Source organism: Sarcophilus harrisii, chromosome 5 (assembly GCF_902635505.1).
Source record: "Sarcophilus harrisii chromosome 5, mSarHar1.11, whole genome shotgun sequence".
In the NCBI taxonomy this organism is placed as follows: Eukaryota; Metazoa; Chordata; class Mammalia; order Dasyuromorphia; family Dasyuridae; genus Sarcophilus; species Sarcophilus harrisii.
The window spans coordinates 101913749-101920224 of NC_045430.1; positions in this window are offsets into that span (position 1 = coordinate 101913749).

The following is a 6476-nucleotide window of genomic DNA, read 5'->3' on the forward strand; positions in this document are numbered from 1 at the left end:
TTTCTGTCCGCATTGGGTTCTAGATTATTTTTATGATCTTCAATCTAGCCTTGTTCTGAATATTTTATTCTCATTTTTTTCCTGATTCTTTTCTGGATCTTCAATAAAATCAAACCTTTCCACCAATTGTGTCCGCATTGGGTTCTAGTATATTTTAACGATCTTCAATATAGAGAACACTTGTTCTAGATTTTTTATTCCCATTCATTTCCTGATTCTTTTCTGGATCTTCAATACAAATCATACCTTTTCCAGGCATTTCTGTCCGAAATGGGTTCTAGATTATTTTAACGATCTCCAATCCAGAATTTTGTTCTGTTATTTTAGTCTCATTCAATTTTGAAACTTTTTCTAGATCTTCCATCTAAATAAAACCTTTTCGGGGGCATTTCTGTGCGCTTGGGTTCTGTATTCTTTTACGATCTCCAATCAGAGAACATTTGTTCTGATTTTTTTTAGTCTCATTCATTTCCCGGGAATCTTTTTCTGGATGTTGAATCTAAATAAAGACCTTTTCGACCCATTTCGGTCCCTTGGTTCTGATTCTTTTATGATCTCAATCAGGAACATTTTTCTAGATTATTTTAGTCATTCATTTGTGAATCTTTCGACTTCAATCCAAATAACACATCTTCTGAGTGTTTCTGTCCCCATTGGGTTCTAGATTATTTTAACGATCTCAATCCAGAGAACATTTGTTCTAGATTTTTTTAGTCTCATTCATGTCGTGAATCTTTTCTGGATCTTCAATCTAAATAAAACCTTTTCGACGCATTTCTTTCCGCATTGGTTTCTAGATTATTTATGATCTCCAATCCAGAGAACATTTGTTCTAGATTTGTTTAGTCTTATTTATTTCGAGAATCTTTTCTGGATCTTCAATCCAAATCACACCTCTTCTGGGTATTTCTGTCCGCATTGGGTTCTAGATTTTTAACGATCTTCAATCTGAGAACACTTGTTCTAGATTTTTTTATTTTCATTCATTTCTTGAATTTTTTCTGGTCCCAATACAAAATCAAACCTTTCCCCGCATTTCTGTCTGCATTGGGTTCTAGATTCTTTTTACGATCTCCAATCCAGAGAACATTTGTTCTAGATTTTTTTTAGTCTCTTCATTTCGGAATCTTTTCTGGATCTTCAATCCAAATCCACCTCTTCTGGTATTTCTGTCCATTGGGTTCTGATTATTTTAACGATCATCAATGTAGAGAACCTTTTCTAAATTTTTTATTTCATTATTTCCCTGATTCTTTTCTGGATCAAACAAAATTAAGTTTGCCAGGCATATCTTTCCGCGTTGGGTTCAGATTCTTTTTACGATCTGCAATCCAGAGAACATTTGTTCTAGATTTTTAGTCTCATTTTTTCGGGAATCTTTTCTGGATCTTCAATACAAATCACACCTCTTCTGGGTATTTCTGTCCGGATTGGGTTCTAGATTATTTTAACGATCTTCAATCTAGAGAACACTTGTTCTAGAATTTTTTATTCTCATTCATTTACTGTTTCTTTTCTGGATCGTCAATACAAATCATACCTTTTCTAGGCATTGCTGTCCGCATTTGGTTCTAGATTATTTTAGCGATCTACAATCCAGAGAACACTTGTTCTAAGTTTTTTTAGTCTCATTGATTTCTTGAATCTTTTCTGGGTCTTCAGTTGAAATCAAACCGTTTCCCACGTTTCTGGAAATTGGGTTCTAGATTATTTATGATCTCCAATCCAGAGACCATTTGTTCTAGATTTTTTTTTCTCATTCATTTCGAGAATCTTTTTTGGATATTCAATCCAAATCACACATCTTCTGTGTATTTCTGTCCGCATTGGGTTCTAGATTCTTTTTACAATCTCCAATCCAGAGAACACTTGTTCTAGATTTTTAGCCCATTCATTTCTAATCTTTTTTGGATCTTCAATCCCTCCACCCCTCTTTATTTCTGTCCGCATTGGTTTCTACATTATTTTAACGATCTTCAATCCAGAGAACACTTGTTCTAGATTTTTTTATTCTCATTCATTTCTTGATTCTTTTCTGGATCTTAAGACAAATCAAACCTTTCCCAAGCTTTTCTGTCCGCATTGGGTTCTAGATTATTTATGATCTCCAATCCAGAGAACATTTGTTCTAGATTTTTTTAGTCTCATTCATTTCTGGAATCTTTTCTGGATCTTCAATCTAAATAAAAACCTTTTTCCCTTTCTGTCCCATTGGGTTCCATTATTTTAAGATCCTCAACCCGAAACACTTATTCAAATTTTTATTCTCATTCATTTCCTGTTTCTTGTCTGGACTTCAAACAACCCCCTTTTCCATTTCGGTCCGCATTGGGTTCTAGATTAATTTTTCGGTCTCCAATCCGGAGAACATTTGTTCTAGATTTTTTGTCCATTCATTTTGAAATTTTTCTGGATCTTCAATCTAAATCCTTTTCGACGCATTTCGGTCTCTTGGCTTCTGATCCTTTTTTACGATCTCCAATCCAGAGAACATTTGTTCTAGATTATTTTAGTCTCATTCATTTCGTGAATATTTTCTAGATCTTCATTACAAATCACACCTCTTCTGGGTATTTCTGCCCGCATTGCGTTGTAGATTGTTTTAGCAATCTTCAATCCAGAGAACACTTGTTCTAGAATTTTTTTATTCTCATTCATTTCCTGATTCTTTTCTGAATTTTCAATACAAATCAAACCTTTGAAAGGCATTTCTGTCCGCATTGGGTTCTAGATTATTTTAATGATCTTCAATCTAGAGAACACTTGTTCTAGAATATTTTATTCTCATTCATTTCCTGATTCTTTTCTGGATCTTCAATACAAATCAAACCTTTCCCACACAATTGTGTCCGCATTGGGTTCTAGATTATTTTAGCGATCTCCAATCCAGAGAACATTTGTTCTAGATTTTTTTAGTCTCATTGATTTCGGGAATATTTTCTGCATCTTCAATCCAAATCAAACCTTTTCGACGCATTTCTGTCCGCATTGGGTTCTAGATTCTTTTTACGATCTCCAATCCAGAGAACATTTGTTCTAGATTTTTTTATTCTCATTCATTTTGAGAATCTTTTTTGGATCTTCAATCCAAATCACACATCTTCTGGGTATTTCTGTCCTCATTGGGTTCTAGATTCTTTTTACAATCTCCAATCCAGAGAACATTTGTTCTAGATCATTTTAGTCTCATTCAATTCGTGAAACTTTTCTGGATCTTCCATCTAAATAAAACCTTTTCGAGGCATTTCTGTGCGCATTGGGTTCTGTATTCTTTTTACGATCTCTAATCCAGAGAACATTTGTTCTAGATTTTTTTAGTCTCATTCATTTCGGGAATCTTTTCTGGATGTTGAATCTAAATAAAACCTTTTCGACGTATTTCGGTCCGCATCAGGTTCTAGATTCTTTTTCGATCTCCAATCCAGAGAACATTTGTTCTAGATTTTTTTAGTCTCATTCATTTCGTGAATGTTTTCTGGATCTTCAATCCAAATCACACCTCTTCTGGGTATTTCTGCCCGCATTGCATTGTAGATTGTTTTAGCGATCTTCAATCTAGAGAACACTTGTTCTAGAATTTTTTATTCTCATTCATTTCCTGATTCTTTTCTGGATCTTCAATACAAATCAAACGTTTGAAAGGCATTTCTGTCCGCATTGGGTTCTAGATTATTTTAACGACCTTCAATCTAGAGAACACTTGTTCTAGAATTTTTTATTCTCATTCATTTCCTGATTCTTTTCTGGATCATCAATATAAATCAAACCTTTCCCAAACATTTCTGTCCGCATTGGGTTCTAGATTCTTTTTACGATCTCCAATCCAGAGAACATTTGTTCTAGATTTTTTTAGTCTCATTCATTTCGGGAATCTTTTCTGGATCTTCAATCAAATCACACCTCTTCTGGGTATTTCTGTCCGCATTGAGTTCTACATTAATTTAACGATCTTCAGTCCAGAGATGACTTGTTCTAGAATTTTTTATTCTCATTCATTTCTTGTTTCTGTTCTGGATCTTCAATACAAATCAAACCTTTCCCAGGCATTTCAGTCCGCATTGGGTTGTAGATTATTTTAATGATCTTCAATCTAGAGAACACTTGTTCTAGAATATTTAATCTCATTCATTTCCTGATTCTTTTCTGGATCTTCAATACAAATCAAACCTTTCCCACGCAATTGTGTCCACTTTGGGTTCTAGATTATTTATGATCTTCAATCCAGAGAACATTTGTTCTAGATTTTTTTATCATAATTCATTTCCTGATTCTTTTCTGGATCTTCAATACAAATCAAACCTTTTCCAGGCATTTCTGTCCGAAATGGTTCTAGATTATTTTTACGATCTCCAATCCAGAGAATATTTGTTCTAGATGTGTTTAGTCTCATTCAATTCATGAGCTTCTGGATCTTCCATCCTAAATGAAACCTTTTCCGGGCATTTCTGTGCGCATTGGGTTCTGTATTCTTTTACATGATCTCCTAATCAGAGGAACATTTGTTCTAGATTTTTTTAGTCTCATTCATTTCAGGAATCTTTTCTGGATCTTCAATCTAAATAAAACCTTTTAGATATTTCCAGTCCGCATCAGGTTCTAGATTCTTTTGATCTCAATCCAGAGGAACATTTGTTCTAGATTATTTTAGTCTCCCATTCATTTCATTAGTCTTTCTGGATCTTCAATCAAATCACATCTTAGTGTTTCATCCCCATTAGATTACTAAGATTATTTTTACGATCTCCAATCCAGAGAACATTTGTTCTAGATTTTTTATTTCCATTCATTTCCTAGTTCTTTTCTGGATCTTCAAGAGAAATCAAACCTTTCCAGGCATTTCTGTCCGCATTGGGTTCTAGATTCTTTAACGATCTTCAATAAAGAGAACACTTGTTCTAGAATTTTTTATCATAATTCATTTCCTGATTCTTTTCGGATCTTCAATACAAATCAAACCTTTTCCAGGCATTTCTGTCCGAATTGTGTTCTAGATTATTTTAACGATCTTCAATCCAGAGAACACTTGTTCTAGATTTTTTTAGTCTCATTCATTTCCTGATTCTTTTCTGGATCTTCAATAGAAATCAAACCTTTTCCAGGCATTTCTGTCCGCATTGGGTTCTAGATTATTTTTCCGATCTCCAATCCAGAGAACATTTGTTCTAGATTTTTTTAGTCTCATTCATGTTGTGAATCTTTCTGGATCTTCAATCTAAATAAAACCTTTTCGACGCATTTCTGTCCGCATTGGGTTCTAGATTATTTTAATGATCTTCAATCTAGAGAACACTTATTCTAGAATTTTTTATTCTCATTCATTTCCTGTTTCTTATCTGGATCTTCAATACAAATCACACCTTTCCCAGGCATTTCTGTCCGCTTTGGGTTCTAGATTATTTTTACGATCTCCAAATCAGAGAACATTTGTTCTAGATTTTTTTAGTCCCATTCATTTTGGGAATCTTTTCTGGATCTTCAATCTAAATAAAACCTTTTCGACCCATTTCGGTCTGCATTGGCTTCTAGATCCTTTTTACGATCTCCAATCCAGAGAACATTTGTTCTAGATTTTTTTAGTCTCATTCATTTCGTGAATATTTTCTAGATCTTCAATACAAATCACACCTCTTCTGGGTATTTCTGCCGCATTGCGTTGTAGATTGTTTAGCGATCTTCAATCAGAGAACACTTGTTCTAGAATTTTTTATTCTCATTCATTTCCTGATTCTTTTCTGAATCTTCAATACAAATCAAACCTTTTCCAGGCATTTCTGTCCGCATTGGGTTCTAGATTATTTTAACGATCTTCAATCTAGAGAACACTTGTTCTAGAATTTTTTTATTCTCATTCATTTCCTGATTCTTTTCTGGATCTTCAATATAAATCAAACCTTTCCCAAACATTTCTGTCCGCATTGGGTGCTAGATTCTTTTTACGATCTCCAATCCAGAGAACATTTGTTCTAGATTTGCTTAGTCGAATTCATTTCGAGAATCTTTTCTGGATCTTCAATCCAAATCACACTTCTTCTGGGTATTTCTGTCCGCATTGGGTTCTAGATTATTTCTACGATCTCCAATCCAGAGAACACTTGTTCTAGGATTTTTTAGTTTCATTCATTCTTGGATCTTTTCTGGATCTTCAATAGAAATCAAATCTTTTCCACGCATTTCTGTCCGCATTGGGTTCTAGATTCTTTTAAGATCTCAATCCAGAATTTTTGTTCTAGATTTTTTTAGTCTCATTCATTTCGAGAATCTTTTCTGGATCTTCAATCCAAATCACACCTCTTCTGGGTATTTCTGTCCGCATTGGGTTCTAGATTATTTTAACGATCTTCAATGTACAGAACACTTGTTCTAGAATTTTTTATTCTCATTCATTTACTGTTTCTTTTCTGGATCTTCAATACAAATCATACCTTTTCTAGGCATTGCTTTCCGCATTGGGTTCTAAATTATTTAGATCTCAATCC